The sequence below is a fragment of the Aquarana catesbeiana genome, linkage group LG01 (assembly GCF_042186555.1).
Source record: "Aquarana catesbeiana isolate 2022-GZ linkage group LG01, ASM4218655v1, whole genome shotgun sequence".
NCBI classification, from domain to species: Eukaryota; Metazoa; Chordata; class Amphibia; order Anura; family Ranidae; genus Aquarana; species Aquarana catesbeiana.
The window spans coordinates 438,057,046-438,080,555 of record NC_133324.1 but is presented as its reverse complement, the minus strand read 5'-3'; the positions used below and the strand labels follow the sequence as shown (position 1 = coordinate 438,080,555).

Below are 23,510 nucleotides of genomic sequence, written 5' to 3'. Positions count from 1 at the left end.
AATGTCCATTATGAGTGTTGAATGCTGTCTTCCACTCGTCCCCGTCTTTAATTCGAATCAGATTATAAGCCCCTTGTAGGTCCAGCTTAGAGAAGATAACGGCTCCCTTAAGTACATCAAACAGTTCAAGAATGAGAGGCAAAGGATAGGAGTCTTTTACAATGATTTGATTTAACCCTCGATAATCTATGCATGGTCGAAGACCCCCATCTTTTTTTTCAACAAAGAAAAAACCTGCCGCTACTGGAGAAGAAGAGGGTTGGATAAAACCTCTTTCCAAGTTGTCTTTCACGTATTCCTCCATGGATTTTTGTTCAGTCAAAGACAGGGGATAGGTCCTTCCTTTGGGAAGAGGTGCTCCAGGAATCAAATTAATTGCGCAATCAAAAGAACAACGGGGAGGTAAAACTTAAAAAATACATCTGCAAACTCATGGTATTCACGAGGCAAGGTAGGTGGGATGGCCACGGAAGCCAACAGACAACCAGAAAGTCTTTTGGGTTGGGACAAACAGTTTAGATGACAGAACGACCCCCAAGAGGTTAGTTCTCCATTTTCCCAATCAAAAGAAGGGTTATGTTGTTGTAACCATGGGTAACCAAGGATAACAGGCAGAAGTGGGGAATCAATAGGAGACAAGACAACTTCCTCTTTTGTGGTGTACGCATACCTGAAGGGTGGTAGTCGTAGTCTAAAATTTTACAATGCCATCTCCCAAGGGTTGTCCATTCAGGGTGCAGATGTTCAGGGGTCTAGACTTTGGAACAAATGGGATTTTATTTTTTTTTAGCAAAAGTGCAGTCCAAGAATATGCCAGCAGCTCCAGAATCCACAAAAGCCTCACAGGAGACAAGTTTAGAGAGTAAATGAATAATTGCGGGAACGGTCATCTTGGTCTTGGAGGATATGCCTGTAAGGTCTAACCCAGCTCCTCCAACACTGGTTAGACCCTGCCTTTTACTGGACAGGAAGAGAAGACAGATACCAAATGTCCTTTAAGTCCACAGTACAGGCATAGGCCCAATGCACGCCTCCTTTGTTTCTCCGACTCAGCTAGGTGGAGATGGCTTACTTCCATGGGTTCCACAGGTGCCTGGGGTTCAACTGAGATTTCAGGTTCTGGCTGAGGTGGTGCTTGGAAGCTGGGGGCCAAACGGTAAACTGACCTAGGAAACTTGCGAGTTCTAAGTCTCTTTTGGCACCTTTCATGATACCGGACATTCAGACAAACACACGGCTCTATGAATTTCTCAAGGTCTTCTGGGGAATCCTTATAGACTAATTCATCCTTGATGCAATCTGTAAGACCTTTTCAGAAGGTTGCACGTAATGCCCTAGAGTCCCAATTAGTCTCAGCAGCCAGGGTACGGAACTCAATAGCATATTGTGCCACAGACCTGGTATCTTGTTGTATGTCCAAAAGTGAGTACTCAGCTGCAGAAGCTCTATCTGGCTTGCCAAATACAGTCTGGAGAGCAGCCAGAAATCTGTCAGCGTCAAGCAGCACAGGATCATTGCGTTCCAGGTAAGGAGAGACCCAGGCCAGGGTCTTCCCCTTTAACAAGGATCTTACGAAAGTCACGTTGGCAGACGAAGTGTTTAAAATCCCAGGGTTGTTGCGGAACTGCAAACGGCAAACATTTAAAAAGCCTCTGCAGTCCTCAGTATCACTACTAAATTTTTCAGGCTGGGGAAGTTTGGGTGGTACAGAAGAGGTGGGTTGGATTGGAGCAGGAGTCTGGAACGTTGCAGAAGGATCAGGCAAGCAAGATTTAAGCATAGTACAAAGTTCATATAACTTGGCGTACAGGAAAGAAAGATGCTGTTCATGAGCTCCAATCAATTGTCCCTGAGGTGAAATCACCTTAACAGTCTCAGCGGGGTCCACTGCCATTGTGGCCCGTTTGTAATGTAAAGTACCTGTGATAGGTTTTGTCTGAAGTGGAGCTTTTGTGCTGAAGATTCAGGCAAAAACTTAGTCAGGCAGATCAGGACGGCAACAGATCAGGCAAAGCGGTACACAATCGAAATCCAGAGATTGGTCAGGCAGGCAAAGGTCATACACGAGCTGGCAGGGAAGTACAAAATCAGCAGGCTAGAGAGTAGTTAGGAATTCAGGCAGAAGTTCAAATACGGTATTCAGAGTCACAAAGCAGTCAAAACACCCAGGAAGCTAGTCCAAACAAACGGGCACTGAGAGATAGGAAGTGCTGCTATTTATGGGCTGCTTTGATTGTAGATTGTCCACAGCTGGCAGTAGGTGGGGCTAGTGGGTCCAAGGTAATGCGTCAAACTAAGAACATAGCTTTAACTCCAGAGCTCCTCTGTGGCACAACAAGTAAGACTGCAGCTGTGAGACCAGGAACATCCCGGTTTAAATACACCCAGATACATGACACTGCTCCCCAGAATACTGTACCTATTTCACTCACTGCCAATTCCTATTAGAAGAGATCATCTCAAATCCTTTCAGGGGAAAATGGTTAAATTCATATGGGGCAAGATGGAATATCGTTTCTCCCAACGCATCCTCTTTAGCCTCCAATCCTAGGGTGGGCTGGGTCTTCCAAACTTAGTCTGGTACTTTCAAGCAGCTAGGTTGGCACAACTGTACACTGTCTATTCTAGATTAGAGAAGCCCGACTGGGTGCAAATGGAGAGGCAGGCAGCACCATCATTCACGCTGGACTTCCTTCTTTGGTGTCCCCCGAAGAATAGACCCCCAGTTATGTTCCCCAATCTCACTCTCTATCCCTGTGGGATACAATGTGGGATACAATGTGACATCTTCCCTCTTTGGTCTCGGAAATCCAACCCCTAGCTCACATCTTCCACAATCCCCAATTCAAGCCTGGCATGGACATTAGATCCTCTAAATGGTAGTTAGACAAGGGCATGTACCGTATTGGACACTTTTTACCTGCAGGAGCCCACTTACACTCATACATTGTGAAAACAAACTAGAACTCCCAATCTCTGAAAAACTTAGGTTCCACCAAATCTCACATTATTTACAATCACTATGGAGAAACAAATGGAACCCTCCGACGTTTATGGATTATGAGCGTTTGTGTGGCCAGGTCATGGAGCAAAGGGGAGGCATCTCCATAATCTACTCATCACTTGCAAGGCGTACTGCTAAACTTCCATATATGGAGGCATAGGAGGAAGATCTCCAGGAAGTCTGTGATTTGGAGGATTGACATAAATCCTTCTCCAGATCCTTCAAAGGAATTTTCAGTTCCTCTCTATTCGAAGCCAACCTCAAGGTCTTCACCAGATGGTACATGGTCCCTACAAGACTAGCTGCCATCTATCCCTCCTCCTCCCATTATGCTTCAGAGGATTTCACATCCGTGGCATGATGATACATGTTTGGTGGGAATGCCCAAAAATTGGGGGGTTCTGGGACAAAATTTTCCACCTCATCTGCAGGGTCACTGGTTGCACAATTTCAAAAATCACATCTGTAGCGCTGCTTAACTGTACCATCCTGAAAATTCCCAAACATTCCCAAAAACGAATCCTCTTTATGCTGCTGGGAGCCAATCTATAGCTAATGCCTGGAAGCAACCCAGGGTTTCAATCTTTTCAACTAATATAAAGATTTCTTGGATAATAGCCCAGGAAAAGATAGTAAGCACGATCCTAGATACATAAAAAAATTCAAAGCAATCTGGAATCTTGAGCTCAACATGTAGGCATCTCCTTGCTACCTAGATCCAGCAACACTTGAGTGGACGTGAGGGCATCCTGGAGGCTGGCAAGTATCTTTTCATTCTTCTCCATTCTAACTCTTCTTTCTCTTTCTCCCCTAGTCTTCTTTCTCTTCTACATATACGATTACATACACACATGACAGTGTCTCTACAGTTTTGAGTTCCTGATCTCTGGTCAGAACCGAGAACTCTGTTTGTTTGTACAACCATACTGGCCCTCAAAGTGACTTCTTATATATACACTGCACATCAGGAACTACAAATCAAAAAACTCCCAAGTATACACCAAACGGAACTCAGATAAAAATTTTTAGCTAATTTTTATCTGGTTCCCATTTTTTATCTGAGTTCCGTTTGGTGTATACTTGGGAGTTTTTTGATTTGTAGTTCCTGATGTGCAGTGGAGTGTTGCTATGAACATTTGCAGTGGAAAGAATTGTTTTAAAGTGACTGTGAAAGAGATTTTGAATAAATCTATAAAACACATTTGCACTATGGAGCCCTTTTCGTTTTATTCCCACTGAGGTGTATCTTCTGTATGGATGAACTAATATTTTGAAACCGGATACATTGTATCAGTGAGGATAGATCTGCCTGTGTATTGGAGCGCAGTGGCTAAGGAAATCTCCCAGGAAAACGCCCAGATCTGCCTGTGAATTGGAGCACAGTGGCTGAGGAAATCTCCTAGGAAAACGCCCAGGTGATAATCTAAGGCCGGCAGGCTAATGCAACATGCTCATCTGATCTCACTAACCTGAGATCCATCTGATCCGGTAAGCGGCCTTTTTTTACCATATTTGTGAAAAGGAGGACTATTGGTGTGTCTCTTTCTATAAAGAAGATTGGTGCTAATATCAACCTAGCATATTTGCATCAAGGACTGATCATTGTTTCTACATCTAAGATGTTCAAGGGGAATAAGTGAACATTTTTAGTACTAATTTGGATATGTATGTTGTTCACCACATTGTTGCGAATTGATAGTCACAAGTAACATTGTTACTAGCAACATATGTTTCAGGGTGCTCACTACATTGTTGCGGATTGATTTTCATAAGTAACATTGTAATTAATAACACATGTTTTGTTTCACTGTTGAACACATGGTGTGAGTATAGGATTTAAATGTTCCTAATATAGGAAAATAAGTCAATTTCACGATTTTTTAAATATATGTCTATAGTAATAACGTTTTTCATGAGTTTGTGGCCGGATTGAAATGGCTTTAAGTGTGGTATACCAATAGTAGTCATAACTATCGGGATCACTTATATTTAATACACACTAAGATATGATGCGCGCTGGTTACACTATTTACTATTTATTTTTTGGGTCTTTTGTATTTATGGACTAACACGAGCAGCAGCACAATTTTTTTATTTTTTGTATGGTTAGCGCAAAATCACGTTTCTTTATATATAAGTTTATTAAGGTAAATGCATATACATGTGAACACACCAACAATACAGAGTGAACAACCCAAACAACCAAACAGTGATAATACACAACCAGCATATGTAGCAAAAGGGAGTACCAGAATCATAGTCAAGCCAGGCCAGGGTCATAAACAGGAGATCAGTAGCTGGGAAGGGAACCAAACAGGACAAGAGGTTGGATGGATCACAGGAGGGACGGGTCGGGTACAAGGCTCAGGGTCCAGGGTTCAGGTAACAGACAGGAAACAGGATCAACAGGTTCCAGGAATCAGGCTTCAGGTTCAGGTTCAGGTATCAGGTTTCAGGATCAGAGGAGCAGGCTGCAGGTCAGGGCTCAAGGACAATACCAGGGCAACATGAGTGTGCACTTGTCGGGTATTTATACTGCAGCTCTGCTAATTAAGGTCAGGTGACACCTGTCTGCAGAGGGGAATACCTTCTCCATACTGCCAGGATTCCTCCGCTGGTGGATGCCAGTACTGCGGCCCAAAGGTGACAGAATACCAGCAGGAAAAAGCTCTTCTGACAGCTCCAAGCTGCCAGGAGACACCTGCTGGTGGACCTCAGTACTGCATCGATATTACCAGCGGAGGAGACCTTTCCTGACAGTACCCCCCCTCGAAGGAGCGACCTCCGGACGCTCCAACTAGCCATTGCTGGGGAAAGTCCATGGTGTCCAGCCGGGCAGCAGGCACCTCAAGCTGGGCAGCAAGCAGTGGCACATCAGGCTGGGTAGTGGACAGGAACACATCAGGCTGGGCAGCGGACAGGAACACATCAGGCTGGGCAGTGGACAAGAACACACCAGGCTGGGCAGCGGACAGGAACACACCAGGCTGGGCAGCGGACAGAGGCACTTCAAGCTGGGCAGCAGGCACAGGCACTTCAAGCTGGGCAGCAGGCACGGGCACTTCAAGCTGGGCAGCAGGCATGGGCACTTCAAGCTGGGCAGCAGGCACATCAAGCGGGGCAGCAGGCACAGGCACTTCAATCTGGGCAGCAGGCACATCTAGCAGGGCAGCAGGCACAGGCACTTCAAGCTGGGCAGCGGACAGAGGCACTTCAAGCTGGGCAGCAGGTACGGGCACTTCAAGCTGGGCAGCAGGCATGGGCACTTCAAGCTGGGCAGCAGGCACATCAAGCGGGGCAGCAGGCACAGGCACCTCAAGCTGGGCAGCAGGCAAGGGCACTTCAAGCTGGGCAGCAGGCACATCAAGCGGGGCAGCAGGCACAGGCACTTCAAGCTGGGCAGCAGGCACTTCAAGCTGAGCAGCAGGCACATCAGGCTGGGCAGCAGGCACGGGCACTTCAAGCTGGGCAGCAGGCATGGGCACTTCAAGCTGGGCAGCAGGCTTTGGGTCATCAGGCTGGGCAGCAAGCTCCGGGTCATCAGGCTGGGCAGAAAGCTCCGGGTCATCAGGCTGGACAGCAGACAGTGGCACATCAGGCTGGAAAGCAGGCTCATCAGGCTGGAGAGCAGGCACATCAGGCTTGAAGGCGGGCACATCTGGCTGGAAGGCGGGCACATCAGACTGGAAAGCAGGTTCATCAAGCTTGAAAGTAGGTACTGGCACCTCCGACTGGAACACTGGTCCCTCCGGCTGGAACACTGGCACTTCAGGCTGGAAAGCGGACTTCAGGACATCGGACTGGATAACAGGCACTGGGACGTCAGACTGGGTAGCAAGCACTGGGACGTCAGACTGGGTAGCAAGCACTGGGACGTCAGACTGGGTAGCAAGCACTGGGACGTCAGACTGGGTAGCAAGCACTGGGACGTCAGACTGGATTGGATTAGCTGGTTGGGTTACTGGCAGGATCATCTTGGTTGGAAAAACTTTCATTTTTTCTTTGGCTTAGCCACTGAAGCTCTGTAGGTGAGGGGTACAGCAGACTGGAAAGGAGGATTGGGATATGGCAGAGAAGAGGCAACAGTAGCTGGGGGAAGTTCCTGTGGGTTTGCAGGCAGCTGAGAAGAGGCAGGTGGGTTGAATGCAGGATAGGTACAGGGAGCAGAGACCGGATATGAGTATTTGGTTGGGAGCAGCGTATACTGAGCTGCAACTGAGGTTGACATGGGTGATGGGGAAACATACATTTGGGTAAACTGGTGTTTGGTGGCAGAGGTGGTTTGTTTGGCTGGAGCTGATTGCATCATGTCAGACCATGCTGAAAGTATGGGTTGTACAAACTGTGCTTTTAAATCTCCCTGTCTAACAAAAGACTGAGCAGACACAATGCACTCAGCAATCACCTGTGGGGAACAGGCTGAGTAGTGCTCACAAAAATCGGTGGGATCATCTTCAAAAAGCCACACTAGGGATGCAACCTGATTCATGTCAAAAGGAGGAGTGAAATCATCACGGCCCTCTGGAATACAGGGCAGGGCCAGCTCAGTACAGATCTCGATCAAAGGCTGCACCTCCCCAAACAATATATAACCCTGATCGACCAGGGAGTGAGCCAAACGGATAGCTGCAAACAACTGGTCATTAGACCATCCTTTCAGAGCCTGGCGGCAATAATCACCACTTTCAGATGCCAGCAGAGAAAAATAAATAACCTCATCGGCATTCATATTTGCAACCAAACTGAATCAAAATGGTTCCCCTGTGCAGCCACTTCCGGTCAGGGATGACCCTGGTATTCTGTCATGTACCAGATAAGACCAGAACTGTGTGGACTGCAACAGAGTGAAAAAGACATAAATAGGTGAAGGTAAGTTTATTAAGGTAAATGCATATACATGTGAACACACCACCAATACAGAGTGAACAACCCAAACAACCAAACAGTGATAATACACAACCAGCATATGTAGCAAAAGGGAGTACCAGAATCGTAGTCAAGCCACGCCAAAGTCATAAACAGGAGATCAGTAGCTGGGAAGGGAACCAAACAGGACAAGAGAGGATGGATGGATCACAGGAGGGACGGGTCAGGTACAAGGCTCAGGGTCCAGGGACCAGGTAACAGACAGGAAACAGGATCAACAGGTTCCAGGAATCAGGCTCCAGGTTCAGGTATCAGGTATCAGGTTTCAGGATCAGAGGAGCAGGCTGCAGGTCAGGGCTCAAGGACAATACCAGGGCAACATGAGTGTGCACTTGCCGGGTATTTATACTGCAGCTCTGCTAATTAAGGTCAGGTGACACCTGTCTGCAGAGGGGAATACCTTCTCCATACTGCCAGGATTCCTCTGCTGGTGGATGCCAGTACTGCGGCCCAAAGGTGACAGAATACCAGCAGGAAAAAGCTCTTCTGACAGCTCCAAACTGCCAGGAGACACCTGCTGGTGGACCTCAGTACTGCACGCCAAATGATCGATATTACCAGCAGAGGAGACCTTTCCTGACATACATGAGAATGTGGTTAAGGTTAAAATTTTGAAAGAAAACTTACTGAGGGTAGAATTGCAGGTCCTTTTCCTATTCCTCCTTTTTTGAATTTCTGGGTTTCACCCTTGGGTGTCATCCCAAAGAAAGAAAGAAACACATTTAGATGAATACATCATTTATCTTATCCCGACGGCTTTTCTCTTAATGACGACATTGATCCTAGTTTTTGTTCGGTTTCTTACTAATCCTTTGATGATGCATTAGTTAGTATTCGGGAAATTGGTGATTCTGTTCTTTTAGCAAAAGCTGATATAAAATCAGCTTTCCGTTTATTACCTTTACATCCATCTGCTTTCAATTCTTTAGGTTTTGTTTTTCAAGGTGAATACTTCTTTGACAAATGCCTCCCAATGGGCTGTTCTCTTTCTTGTCGTTATTTCGGCTTTTTTTTAATGGGTTGTGTGTTATCAGTCAGGTTCTTTTAGTTGTTTGCACTATTTAGATAATTCTTATTTGTGGGTAGAGCTGACTCTTTGCATTGTCTTTACCTTTTCACGGATTTTCAGATGATTCGCTACTTATTCAGGATTACTTTTGCGCCTGAAAAGTCTGTGCCTCCGACCACCTGTTTAGAATTCTTAGTTGTTCAAATTGACACGTTGGCGATGGAATTTAGGATTCCTATGTCTAAAGTTGTGAAGATTAGATTGTTGTTGGATTTTATTTTATCTAAGAGGGTGATGTCTATGGGCCAGGTTTTCACAAAACGCCTATATAGGGCTATAACTGGTATTTCTTCTCCAGTTTGTTAGGATCACTTCAGATATTCAAGATAATTTAATTGTCTGGCACAGGTTCTTGTAATCTTTTAATGGTTGCTCTTTGTGGCAAGCCCCCTGTTGTGTTTCCTCTTCTTTGAATCCTGATACCTCTGGTGCTTGTGGTTACGGGGCATTTTGGCAAGGACCTTGGTCTGCGTGTGAATGGCTTACATCATGGCTGCAGCGAGGTTTTACAACCAATATAGTCCTTGTAGAGATTTTGCCAGTTCTTGTGGCCCTGAAACTTTGGGGCCCGCAGTTTGAGATAAGAGAATTCTCCTGCATTCTGATAATAAAGGTGTTTTTTATGCCATAAATTCTTTGGTTTCTAAGTCATTACCTGTTATTGCTATTTTTTAAATGCCTTGAACTTAATATATGGCTTAAAGCTAAAATTTGTTCCTTGAGTTCACAATCTCATACCAAACTCATTGTATCGTCTACAGATGGACAAATTTTGGATGCTGGTGCTGGACGCAGATCCTATTTGCCTGTCGTGTCCTTCTCATTTATGGAATCTGATATGAGGACTGTGATGCTTTCTGTTCGAAACTCCTTAGCTCCTTCCACTTGGGCAGGATATAGTGCTGTGTGGAATTTGTGGTGTTCCTTTTTGCAATGTAAAAAAGCACTGAGTGATTGTTTTATGGAAAGTCTTGTGCTGACTTTTTAAAATTATTTGATGGGTTGTGAATACTCTTATTCCCATATTTTGAAAATCCTGTCAGGAGTGTCCTTTTTTATACGTTTGCGTGGGGCAAATTCCTGCATTAGTTTCTCTTCTGTGCAACGTGCTTTGAAAGGTTATCGCAAAGCGCACTTTGTTAATGATACCAGGCTTCCAATTTCTCTAGATCTGTTACAAAAATTGTGTACAGCAACTACGGCAGTTTACTTTTTCACTTATGAATCATTATTGTTTAGACTTTCTTTCTGCCTTTGTTTTTCTGGCGCTTTTCGGATCTTCTTCCTCTCAATAAATGAGTGTGTTCTGGTCTAATGTGTTCTGATGTGGTGCTCCAATCTGATGTACTTCGTATCCCCCTGTGCAGAAATAAAACTGATCAATTCAGTCATGGTCGTTGGATCACCCTACACAAGTTCTTAGATCATTCTACCTGTGCAGTATCCTTATCTCAGCAATAATTTCAGTATCGCCCATTGGCTACCGAACAAATCCTTGTTCATGCTAATAGTTATCCTTTAACCATATATCAATTTAATTCTGTTTTGAAGAAATGTTTGGCCCTTTTGAAGATTGACCACCTTCCCATCTCCTCGCACTCCTTACGGATTGGTGCTGCTACTGAGGCAGCTAATTTAGGTCTTTCCGAATCAGTCATCAAGAGAATTGGGTGGAAATCCAACTGTTACATAAGTTATGTATGTCCTAATGTTTCCGTTTAATTTTAAGACTCTTCATGCGTAGTTTGGATCTTCGGACATTCATATGTATTTTTGGGCACACAGAAGAGCCGAATATAGATGTTATAGTCCTTCTTTGGGTTTGCCTCCACCTTGTTTAAGTATTTATCGGTGCGGACTACACGGCACAAAGTGGACTGATCTCCATAAATCTTTGTCTTTGTTGTATTTACAGTGGCCTGTTCCACACGTTGTCGATTTTCATTTAGCTGGCAACGATATTAGTCTCCGAAGAACTTTGGACATAGTTTCACTTAAGTCTGATTTAACATGCCTTCATGTGATCCTTCCGGATTGCGTCCTGGTTTTTTCGGAAATCATACCTCGTTTGCTTTGGCTTAGCCCAGTTATTAAACATTGTGAAAAAAATCTTAAAAGAATTAACTGAACAATGGCTACGTTTATGCCTATGTTAAATGGTATCTCTTTCTGACATGTGGATTTGGAAGGAGGTGTTAGGTTTTTTTACCAACAAATTCACTTATCTGATATTGCTTTGGACAACTTTAACCTTAATTTGCAGACCTGTGTGGAGTTGGCCGTGGGTCGGGTGGGATGCCATGCTCCCTGTGCATGAGCATGGCGTTTGGGACTTTGAGTTGTAATGTTTATTAGCTTGAGCTTATAATAGCACTGTCACGGTACTACTTACAGTGAGCCCACAGGCTAGCAGGTGACACGGGATCCCCCAGGGCTTGGAGTCTAAGGGCCAGCCGGTATTCTGCCAGGGACCCCCTCACGAGCGTTTGGGCTTAGCTGCGTGCTGACCCCAGGTCATGACCCCCGGGTTCACCCTGCTCGCTAGGGAAGTACCAAAAGACACTGTCAGACAAGGATGGATGGATGAAGCAAAGGAGAGCCGGATAGCGAGCCAAGGTCAGGGCGGGCTGCAAACGTAATCAGAACAAGCCGAGTCGGTACACAAGAGATCAGTTCATGAGAGGTCAGGTTAAGGCAGGTTACACGAAGGGAGCTCAGAAATGTTGCTCAAGCAACCAGAACTGGTCTGAGAGGGATTTAAATAGAGAAGCACATGAGGGGGTGGACAGGAAGTAGCAGGAAGGAATAATATATTAAAGCAACAGGTGAAGCCAGCGACACCCATAGCTGCAGAGTGCAGCGGAGCTGAACACAAGCTAGTGGAACAACAGGTGCCAGCCGGCCTACAGTAGTAAAGGTGAGACACAGATCAGCTCTGCAGCTGATCTATGACAGTACCCCCCCTCTTACGAGGTCCCCCTACAAGTCTGGGGGCTGGCTTGGAGAGAAATTTCCGATGAAATCTGGTCACCAAAAATGGGGCTGAGACATTGGTGGTAGGAAACCAACACCTCTCCTCCGGACCATAGCCCTTCCAATCATTCAGATAGAGTAGCCTCCCTTGGGAGTATTTGGAGTCCAATATTTCTTTAATCTCATATAGGGCCGAAACGACTAATCCATTAATCGACAACTAATTGATTATGAAAATAGTTGTCAACTATCATAATCGATTAATCGGTCAGATGATTAGTTGGCCTGCATACAGGATGAATTATTTGTTTACATTTTTACATTTTAGAAAATACAGTTCCACACACATACAGTTCAGTACACTGTCCACACATGTCAGAAGACACAGTGCAGCACACATACAGCTCAGTACACTGTCCATACATGTCATTAAGTGCCTGAGAACTTGTGAAATGTGTGAGGAGCAATGCCTCATGAGACATGTAGTCCTGGGTATCAACTGAGTGGTTCTAAAGTCAGAAGTTTTTTACCTTCCTATTGGGGCACTCTATATTATACTTTGCAGCTTGCTATTGGAGCACTCTGAAGGCAGGAGGAGCCAAGAGAGTGGGTGGGGGGACACCAAAAGAGGAGAATCAGGGCTACTCTGTGCAAAACCACTACACAGAGCAGGTAAGCATAACATGTTTGTTGTTTAAAAATTACTTTATAGACTGTGCAGGGAGGATCAGCATCTGAACCCATAGAAGGTGGAGGCTGATAGACTGGAGGTAATGTAAGGTATTACAATTACATTTAAAGTAAACTTTTACCAGTATTGTGCATTATATTTAAAGTGATTATATCCATGAAAAAAAAAGTCTCAGCTTTCAGTACTACTTTAATATTAAAGATGTATATCTCCCTTCCACCCTTCATATAGATTCATGTCTGACACCTAGTTAAAATGCCCATATATCCTACTTCTGGGTGTATTGATTACTATATATATATATATATATGATATAAGTAATATATATTATTACTTTCACTGTTTCACAGTATAAATGAACCCCTTATAGCAGTGATTATCTGCTTTTTTTGTACTATAAAGGGCTAATTTTATTTATTTTTTAACCCCATGATGACAGGTGATACAAAAAAAGCATGCTGCTACTGTTACTAAAAGTCTTAGGCCTGGTTCACACCCATGCTTTTTGCAGAAACGCATTACAGTTCATTTAACATGGTTTCCTATAGGACACGTTCACATCTATGCTTTTTTCAACTGCTGCATATTTGTAAACGGTCAAGGACTTTTTTCAATGCAAAACGGTGCCTTTTTTGGTTCAATAGACTTCAATGGAGAAGCTGCAGAAAAGCATGTAGTGTGTTTTTGCTGCAATTTGAGTTTTTTAATCGACCCAACAAATTGGCCAAAAAAAAAGCATAAAAAATGCAAAACGCACAGCAAAAAGCACTGCAGAAATGGATCAAAAGCAAACTGCATAGGTGTAAACTGAGCCTTATGCTGGCCATACACGTTTCAATTTTCGGACGAGAATATCCATACAAAAAATCTTTGTACAATCGCTGAATGAACGAATGTCATTTAAACAATTCACTTGCTTTTAACATTCAGTTTTAAAATCAATGTCATTTCTGAACAAAAACCACATACACTGTCTGAGAATTCTTTTGACCAAGAAGTTTTCTATTCTGCTCCTTCAAATTCTCCCATCATAAAGTAGTAGTAGTAGTCATAAAGAACGTCGATTTGACCCCACTAACAATTCGAAAATCAAATGAACGTTCTTAAAATGAAATTTTTTTTGAAGGAAGACATTGTTTTTGTATGGCCAGCATATAATATATTACAGTTTGGTCTGAAATCGGCAAAACAGTCTTTAATTTTTTTTAGCATAAATTAAAGATTTAATCTGAGTCTGATGATATTTACCAAATTCAACCTCTAATAGTATTAGAAGAGATTGTCTGCAACAAAGTGCATATAAGGGACGCCCCTTTGGATTTTAAAGGCAGAAAAAGAGTAGAGAGAGTGTATAACCATAAAAGGCACCAGCAGTGCCAACTTTATTAATGTACAAAAAATAGATAAAAATGTCTGAAAAGACAAGACAAACATATACAAAAGGTAATCAATATCTTTGCAGGGAATTGTGTCTGAGACATATAGAGCATATATAGAGCATAAATAGGTAATATCACCCAATGCCAGCGACCCCAAACCATCGACCCGCGCAGGGTGAGTGTGGTGGGGGTAGGTGGCTAATGCATATTTCCCGACATGTTTCGGAGAAGACCGTAGTCAAATTTGTATAGTCCTTCTTCAGGGGAATTGTTTTACATACAGATGGGTGAAAGAAAATTATTTCTTGTCTCTAGAACATAAATATGAACATCAATAAGTAACATAGCAAAAAAAAGGGACCATATGAATGGTCTATTTTGTGGCCAATATTATATATAATATATATTATGTCTGCTGCTGACAATCCTGTGTCTGCCACTGTATTGGCATAAGACATCCGGATGTGAGCAAAAGAGTGGACTATATATGGGGGCAATAGATCATTTTGGCAAGATTGCTCAAATCAATACAGCTGTGTTTTGACACAGCTGAGAGAGATTGGATCGGGGGTGTGTGACGGCCTCTCCTTCCCGTCTTGTACTGGCTGTGCGGGGCGGAGCTTCTATATGCCCTCACCGTCGTCTCCATGACGATCGGTGAAGCCTTCCCGCCTGTGGCACGCTGACGCGTGACGTCATCGCGCCAGTTGTGGGCGCGGCTGCGCCACGCGCCCTTGTGCCTGAGGTACGCCCCTTGAGGCACGTCCCCGCCCACCGTGCGTGTCAACGCGGCGGCTGGGATGGTCTCTCGGTCTGCCTCCGATTGGCTACTCTTCACACACCCCCGATCCAGTCTCTCTCAGCTGTGTCAAAACACAGCTGTATTGATTTGAGCAATCTTGCCAAAATGATCTATTGCCCCCATATATAGGCCACTCTTTTGCTCACATCCAGATGCCTTATGCCAATACAGTGGCAGACACCGGATTGTCAGCAGCAGATGCCCCTGATCTACCTTCCAGACCTAGGTAAGAACCATGTCTTTTATGGATTTGGCACCTTACAGGGCCAGTCCTTACACACTTATAGATTTTTTTTAAAAACATACTTTTTTGGCCTCTCCCTTTGTGCAATCTTTCCCCCTAATGCTGACATTGTTTGCTACAGGGTGGATTGGGTGTCCCTTGTGAAGGTGCCCTTGCGATTCCGCGTGTTGTCACGGGCACTCCCTCTGTCACCTGGGGACCCTCACAACCAGCATGTTGATTTCTTCATCTGTTTGTTTTTATTTATGACATGAGCTTCATTATGTAAGTACTATGATTTTTTGTTATATAATAATGGCCACAAAATAGACCATTCATATGGTCCCTTTTTTGCTATGTTACTTATTGATGTTCATATTTATGTTCTAGAGACAAGAAATAATTTTCTTTCACCCATCTGTATGTAAAACAATTCCCCTGAAGAAGGACTATACAAGTTTGACTACGGTCTTCTCCGAAACATGTCGGGAAATATGCATTAGCCACCTACCCCCACCACACTCACCCTGCGCGGGTCGATGGTTTGGGGTCGCTGGAATTGGGTGATATTACCTATTTATGCTCTATTTATGCTCTATATGTCTCAGACACAATTCCCTGCAAAGATATTGATTACCTTTTGTATATGTTTGTCTTGTCTTTTCAGACATTTTTATCTATTTTTTGTACATTAATAAAGTTGGCACTGCTGGTGCCTTTTATGGTTATACACTCTCTCTACTCTTTTTCTGCCTTTAAAATCCAAAGGGGCGTCCCTTATATGCACTTTGTTGCAGACAATCTCTTCTAATATTATTTAGGATGATGGCAGTCCTTGCACGCCAGTATGGTTTCTCATAATTTGGTCCTTTCCATATATCTTTGGTAGCAAATACCTGTGTAAGTCCCCTCCACCTTTGAGAAACCTGATGTGCTTTTGTTTTTCTCTACGACACACAGTACCTACTTTCAATCTCGTGTCTCCTCCTTTCCCCCCTTTTTTTTCTCTTCCCCTACCCATTTTTTCTCTCTTTCCTCCTTTCTCCAATCATGGCATTTTACCAGGGAGATCAATGGACAACTTTCATGTCTAGATTGCACACTGAATTTGAACAAAAAGAGTCTCTTGATTCTGAACTTGCAATGTCCTTCTCCATGCTCAACCAGATCCTAGAGAAAAAAATCGCTACTACATTGGCACATTAAATCCTTTCAAGATTATATTACCAAAAATCTGAATCCATTTGGACTTAGAGTCCAAATCTTCCCTACCTTCGATAAAATCGACTCTAGCTTTAAAGCAGCATGGGAAGAAAATCTAAAATTATGTTCCAAAAATATGATGACCTTATTAATCGATGAATACAAAAAAAGACTAGTGGATCTCGATGAGAAACTGGAGAAAATTCAATTGCAAATGATGAATCTCAAATCACATCTCCTTTACTCTGAGTCGGAAGAAAAACTCAAAACCCACTTAGAACAGTTTAATAAAAATATCCTGATCAAAAAAGACAGAAAACTACAACGAGACAAAAGGGCTTTTGAAGAGGGAAGAGCTTATAAATGGCACTCTGATCCTAATCATGGTAGATCTCAACCCAAACGCGGCAGAAATGGACACAATAGTAATAACAACTCTGATCTATCTGCACACTCACATACTATCTCTTTCCCACAGTCCTTCTCCCAACAGAGAGGCCGGGGAAGACAAAAATCTCACAAACAGGGAACAGGATCACGTGATGACTCCTCCCATATGGAAGCTTCCCTCTCCAGGACAGGTAACAGCGATCAATCTCGATCTGCCACAAGCAGTGACATATCAGATACACCGGTTTCACTTAGTAGCTCTAGATCCTCGATACATCTACCTACTACCTCAATAATTACATGTTCACAATCTGTACCTCCGGGTACTTTTTTAGATCAAATAAGAAGCCCTATACAGGCACACCAAAAGAAATCACAACCACATCCTTCAAAAACTCACAAATCCAACAAACAAAAACATCATTAAACGTAGTCAATTTGTCTTCACGCTCCCTTACTCAATCTGAGATGAATGTCCTTGGGCGTGGCCTCACCTTTTGCCCTGACCGTGGTCTGGACAAATTTGACGCCATCAAGGACATTCATCTCTTCATCCGCAAAATCCTACTTAAAAGTATGTTCAACAAAAAAGCCGATCCGGACTCCCAGCAGTCTGACCAGGAGAGCCTTGCTTTGGCCAACTTAATCGCATTACTCGACGAAAATGACTCCATTGAGTGCTCTGATTCTGAGGACCCCTCCTATCTAACAGATTTTGATCACCTCCCTGAATCATTTGGCTATATGGCAACTCCCTCAACAACTGAGGAGGTTTCCACCATGCCAACTACAGCACCGGTTCCTGACTCATTAAGAAAAATTAAAAAGAAATCCACACTTTATCCATCTCCAAGTTCCAATACAAATACCTCTGCCTTTCTGAAGCTTGTTACAGCTGATATTGACAATATGAAACTCTTTCACAAGCCCAAGAGTAATCTTAATCGTGAGGAGCGTGAGGCGCTCGACACTCTGGCCCATGACCACGGCATTGTCATCAAACCATCTGACAAGGGTGGCAATGTCGTGGTCATGGACAATACCCAATATATCGAAATGTGTCAAAATCTATTCAAAAACAGGGAGTGGTACTGCCCTATTGGACGGTCCTCCTTAGATAAATTCACACACGAGTTTTACAATCTCGTGGACACAGCATTCCATCACAACATCATAACCAAAGACACTTGGGAATTTGTCAGAACTGACCACCCAAAAGAAGCTACCTTCTATGCATTGCCAAAACTGCATAAAGGACTAGATAAACCACCAGGCAGACCAATCATTTCCGGACGCGGCAATCTCACGGAAAATCTTAGTCGGGTGGTCGACAACCATCTGAAACCTCTCGTTGAATGTCAAGCATTGTATATACGCGACACCATACATTTTTTACAAGCACTACGAGATATATACACCCCTGAGGGTACTCTCCTAGTCAGTATTGACGTTGAGTCCTTATATTGCAGCATACCACACAATTTAGGCCTTGCAATGGTGCGCCGCGCACTTTCTCAATTCAGTGAATCCAAGCCAGAATATGATGAGTTCATTTTAAACTCCCTCGAATTCATACTATCTCACAACGTGTTTTGCTTTGACGGTTCCCACTACCTCCAGGTACAGGGTGTTGCGATGGGGACTTGCTGTGCCCCATCGTACGCCAATCTGTACCTAGGGGAGTGGGAACACTCTCTGATCACCAATGATTCACTGTCTATCTATATGTGCCACGTTTTAACGTGGCGTAGGTATATAGACGACGTTTTTCTTATATGGGAAGGCCCAGACAAACTTCTGCATGAATTCTTGGCTGCAATTAACTGTAATGAATTCAATCTAGCTTTCACTATGGTATACAGTGAGACCGAGATCACCTTTCTGGACGTGTCGGTCAAAAAACAGTCTGACGGCAGTCTCTCAAGTCAGTTGTACCGTAAGCCCACAGCGGGAAATTCCCTTTTACACGCAACTAGTTTTCATCCCAAACCCCTGCTGTCTTCCATACCTTACACACAGTACCTTTGGACAAGCGGAAACTGTTCGGACGACTCTACATTTAAAGAAGAGGCTGATAAATTAAGGATTAGACTACTCGAAAGAGGTTACTCTCGATCCTCCCTCAAAAAAGCCTACAAAAGAACATTAGCTTTGTCACGACATGATTTATTGGATACATCGACACAATCTTCTACTGACAATACTATCAGAATTATTACCACATACACCACACAGCACCGACGATTGAAACAAATCCTGAATATGTATTGGCACTTATTAAAAATGGACCCGCTTTTATCCCCTTTTGTCCCAGACACAACGGCTGTGACTTACAGGAGGGCCCCGTCTGTTGGTGACCGAATGGTGAAAAGTGAGTACAGGTCACACAGGGGGGATACTTGTAAAACCCTGGGTACCTTTTCGTGTGGTGGATGTCCCTACTGTCAGTATATGGACCGGCGTAGGGACATTCACCTACCCAATGGACAGTTATTTCACCCAAGACACTTTATCAATTGCAAAACCCCAGGTGTAGTTTATTTACTCACATGTGAGTGTGGAGGTTATTATATTGGAAAGACCATTAATCCCCTATGGAAGAGAATATATCAACACGTATTAATGAAAATATTCCCGCGTTATCAAAATATGGAAGGCGGCTAAGGGTGGAGAAGCTGCTAGCACCGATTTGGGTATACACCAGACCTTGGGGATAGATATATAAATAGGTGGTGCTGCGCTAATCCTAAGTGCGATATTAAAACCAGTGTGGCATAAATAATAATCAAATCTTACATCACCAGAGAATAGACTGATTCAGGTGATGCGTAACACTAGCCAAAATGTAAATAAATATCATAGGCATGGGAACATCTTCATAAAAACACACATATTAAAAAATTATATCACCGTAACATATGGTTGACTCAAAGTCAGTGACAAAGCAATCCTTAATACAGTGCAGGAAAAATAAATGGTGATTTTAAGCTATGTGCAAACGTAGCTCAACAGCCCGATGGGACAGGCTGCATACACTGATAAAGGCTCACGAGCTCGCCGCTCGTCGGATCTTACCGCTGTTTATTTATTTTTAATGTGAGTACCTGGATTTTTTTAATAAAAATTACTATTTTACCAAATGGAATTTCACTATTGGGACCCTTCCTGTTTTATTACCTTATATACCACCCTGCACCACATCTGAGAGAACCATATCCTAGGATCTAGGACGGTGAGGGATGCGCTGGAGCCCCTAGGTGGATGCCCTAAAAGCTCTTTTGGTCAATTGCTTTTGCCCTATTACCTTAAGGTAAGGGGCCATTACCCACTTGTGTGTATGCACACGAAGATGCACCTGATGTCATTCACTCTGAGCACTTTAATTGCAACGCTTGCATGCTAGGACGTTGCTGTCACATATTTCATTTATATAAGGACTTTCTCTGTGAAGCACTTTATTCCCTCATTTTAGGATATTTATGTTGTCACATATTTCATTTATATAAGAATTTTCTTGGTGAAGCACTTTATTTCCTCATTTTGGGATATTTAGATCGTATCTACTTGGATGGATTTTTGAACATTTGTCATTTTATGTGAAGTACGATATACTGACCCTTCCGTTACTTATAGTGTATAGATTTTGTATATACCACTGCACACTGTGCACATTGTATGCACATTGCACACTGTCACAATTTTTGTTGAGCTACGTTTGCACATAGCTTAAAATCACCATTTATTTTACCTGCACTGTATTAAGGATTGCTTTGTCACTGACTTTGAGTCAACCATATGTTACGGTGATATAATTTTTTAATATGTGTGTTTTTATGAAGATGTTCCCACGCCTATGATATTTATTTACATTTTGGCTAGTGTTACGCATCACCTGAAGCAGTCTATTCTCTGGTGATGTAAGATTTGATTATTATTTATGCCACACTGGTTTTAATATCGCACTTGGGATTAACGCAGCACCACCTATTTATATAAATATATCAACATGTCTCAACCATTTTAAAACGTGATCCTGATGTAACTATCGGCCGACATATGGCCCTGGCACACCCCACCTCGATCCCCAAAATTCATTTTTTGGGACTTGATCGCATCCATTTTAGTTCACGAGGTGGTGACTTTAATAAAAGCCTCCTTCAATGTGAACTTAGGTGGATTCACAGTTTACGAGCCACCGTGCCACCAGGATTGAATGAGGCTTTTAACTTTAGACCCTTGCTCCCAGGCTTCTCATCAGGGGTATGTGAACTTAATATGTAGGTTATCAGCTCGGTCCAGATCCCTTCCAATCATTCCAACCATATACAACAACATCCCTGGTATGTAGTGCTGGTTTGATCCCTCTTATTGCTGTTTTATGTTTTGTGTTTAATCACTGTTGTTCTCCTTTTCCTTGTTTATGTTCTTGTTTTTCCTGTTTTTCCTGTTTTTTCTTTTTTTTTTTTTACACATTATTTCCCATCATTTATTACTCATTTTTGTACTATTATTCTTCATTTAATTATTCAGTTTTTACTTTTCATGACACACTGATTATTTTCTTTGTTAAACATGCTGGTTGCCTTTTTTCATCTATCCACGAGGTGGCAGGATCGGGCGTCTGTGGTTCCTGTGGTGCTGCTTGTGCGCTGACACCCGGCGGGTGGGATCCCCCCGTTGCAGCCGAGGACGGTGACGGCCTCTCCTTCCCGTCCTGTACTGGCTGTGCGGGGCGGAGCTTCTATATTCCCTCACCGTCAACTCCATGACGATCGGTGAAGCCTTCCCGCCGGTGGCACGCTGACGCGCGACGCCATCGCGCCAGTTGTGGGCGTGGCTGCGCCGCGTGCCCTTGTGCCTGAGGTACGCACCTTGAGGCACGTCCCCACCCGCAGTGCGTGTCAACGCAGCGGCTGGGACGGTCTCTCGGTCTGCCTCCGATTGGCTACTCTTCACACCCCCCCGATCTAATCTCTCTCAGCTGTGTCAAAACACAGCTGTATTGATTTGAGAAATCTTGCCAAAATGATCTATTGCCCCCATATATAGGCCACTCTTTTGCTCACATCCGGATGTCTTATGCCAATACAGTGGCAGACACCGGATTGTCAGCAGCAGATGCCCCTGATCTACCTTCCAGACCTAGGTAAGAACCATGTCTTTTATGGATTTGGCACCTTACAGGGCCAGTCCTTACACACTTATAGATTTTTTTTTAAAAACATACTTTTTTGGCCTCTCCCTTTGTGCAATCTTTCCCCCTAATGCTGACATTGTTTGCTACAGGGTGGATTGGGTGTCCCTTGTGAAGGTGCCCTTGCGATTCCGCGTGTTGTCACGGGCACTCCCTTTGTCACCTGGGGACCCTCACAACCAGCATGTTGATTTCTTCATCTGTTTGTTTTTATTTATGACATGAGCTTCATTATGTAAGTACTATGATTTTTTGTTATATAATAATGGCCACAAAATAGACCATTCATATGGTCCTTTTGCTATGTTACTTATTGATGTTCATATTTATGTTCTAGAGACAAGAAATAATTTTCTTTCACCCATCTGTATGTAAAACAATTCCCCTGAAGAAGGACTATACAAGTTTGACTACGGTCTTCTCCGAAACATGTCGGGAAATATGCATTAGCCACCTACCCCCACCACACTCACCCTGCGCGGGTCGATGGTTTGGGGTCGCTGGAATTGGGTGATATTACCTATTTATGCTCTATTTATGCTCTATATGTCTCAGACACAATTCCCTGCAAAGATATTGATTACCTTTTGTATATGTTTGTCTTGTCTTTTCAGACATTTTTATCTATTTTTTGTACATTAATAAAGTTGGCACTGCTGGTGCCTTTTATGGTTATACACTCTCTCTACTCTTTTTCTGCCTATAAAATCCAAAGGGGCGTCCCTTATATGCACTTTGTTGCAGACAATCTCTTCTAATATTATTTAGGATGATGGCAGTCCTTGCACGCCAGTATGGTTTCTCATAATTTGATCCTTTTCAACCTCTAATAGTATATACAGTATATCTCTTCTGTCTGTTATTCTCAGAGTGGATTAGAGATTTTGCTCCCTAACCATATAGTTGGTTATATATATTTACCACTGCATATAGAAATTTTCAAATAAATTGCTTTTATTTTATACTTTACATAATAACTAAATTATACACCACAGTTTAAGGTTATTATCCAATTAATCGATTAATCAAAATAATAATCGGCCAAATAATCGATTATGAAAATAATAGTTAGTTGCAGCCGTAATCTCATACTGATCCGTGGTATCAGCCACAGGAGCGGGGTGAGAAAAAGGGCGAGAGAAGCGATTGAGGACCAGTGGCCTGAGCAGGGAGACATGGGAGGCGTTGGGTATCCTGATTTGAGAGGGCAGACGGAGCTTGAAAGCAACTGGATTGATCTGACAGAGAATAGGAAATGGACCAATGAAGCGAGGGGCAAATTTCATTGAGGGCACCCGGAGTCGGATGTGCTTGGTAGAGAGCCAAACTCTATCGTCAGGCAGGAACTTAGGGGCCGGGCGGCGATGATAATCTGCTGCCGTTTTATGCCTGCTAGATGAAGATTCTCAGACTTTTTTCCAGATTGAGTTGAAGGACCTTTGAGTTTCAGCTGCTGCTGGTACAAGAGGAGAAATGGAAACAGGAAAGGGAACAGATGGATGCTGCCCGTAAACAGTGAAGAAGGGAGATTTTCCAGAACTGGCATTGGCGTGAAGGTTTAAGGCAAACTCTGCCCAGGTCAAAAGGTCCACCCAGTCATCTTGGTGGGCTGAGATGAAGGCATGGAGAAAACGTTCTACATTTTGATTGACAGGT

General features: G+C 43.4%; 1 long non-coding RNA gene across 1 annotated transcript; it reads left to right on the top strand.

Moving 5' to 3' along the window:
* The first annotated feature begins 15,840 nt into the window (after positions 1-15,840).
* On the top strand, positions 15,841-22,529 carry LOC141146089 (uncharacterized). Its single transcript, XR_012244723.1, has 3 exons — positions 15,841-16,851; positions 18,975-19,031; positions 22,192-22,529. It is a non-coding gene; the product is annotated as an uncharacterized lncRNA (long non-coding RNA).
* The last annotated feature ends 981 nt before the right edge of the window (positions 22,530-23,510 follow it).